Below are 821 nucleotides of genomic sequence, written 5' to 3'. Positions count from 1 at the left end.
GGTAGCGCTGGTGTTGGTAACCAGGAAGTAGGTTGTGTTGCCGTGGAGTCAGTCCTCCTGTCTGTCTGTCTGTCTGTCTGGATGATACTCTGCTGGAAAACCACCCATACATTAACATTTAAATTCAAACTGCACATTAGTCAGACAGATTTTCAGTTATAATAATAATAATAATAATAATAATAATAATAATAATAATAATAATAATAATAATAATAATAATTATTATTATTATTATTATTATTATTATTATTATTATTATTATTATTATCATAATTATATCAAATTATCATTATCAAAATAAAATATATGCCTAACGATGAAGAACTTGATGATGATTGAATAGCGATACCACATTTTATTTCTTATGTTTCTTATTTTAATTATTTTGATCCCGGGGACACAAAAAACCCATACACAAAAAACCCATACACAAAAATGTATGCATGCATGACTGTAAGTCGCTTTGGATAAAAGCGTCTGCTAAATGGCATATTATATTATTATTATATTAATTAAGTTTGTACTGTAGGCGCTAAATGTTCAACTTTCACATGTTCAACATTTTCGCGCATTTTGCAGAACAAGTTTAATGCAACTCCCGCCTGAGCCCGCTGCGTATTTGACTTGAATGTTTAAAGACATCATGTCGCATCGAAGATATGAAGTAGCCGAACTGTTTTCAACTGTATACCTGCGAGAATGATGGAGACATACCATCATTAGGCTTTACTCGTTAAATTTTTTTTTAGCAATAGTTACTTTACTTTGGGGGTCGTTTGTTGATAGCCTACAAATTATCAACGTTGATAAAAAGGTAT

The sequence above is a fragment of the Coregonus lavaretus genome (genome assembly GCF_964263955.1).
Source record: "Coregonus lavaretus genome assembly, contig: HAP1_SCAFFOLD_587, whole genome shotgun sequence".
Classification (NCBI taxonomy): Eukaryota; Metazoa; Chordata; class Actinopteri; order Salmoniformes; family Salmonidae; genus Coregonus; species Coregonus lavaretus.
The sequence above is the reverse complement of the archived record's forward strand: the minus strand, read 5'-3'. Positions refer to the sequence as shown.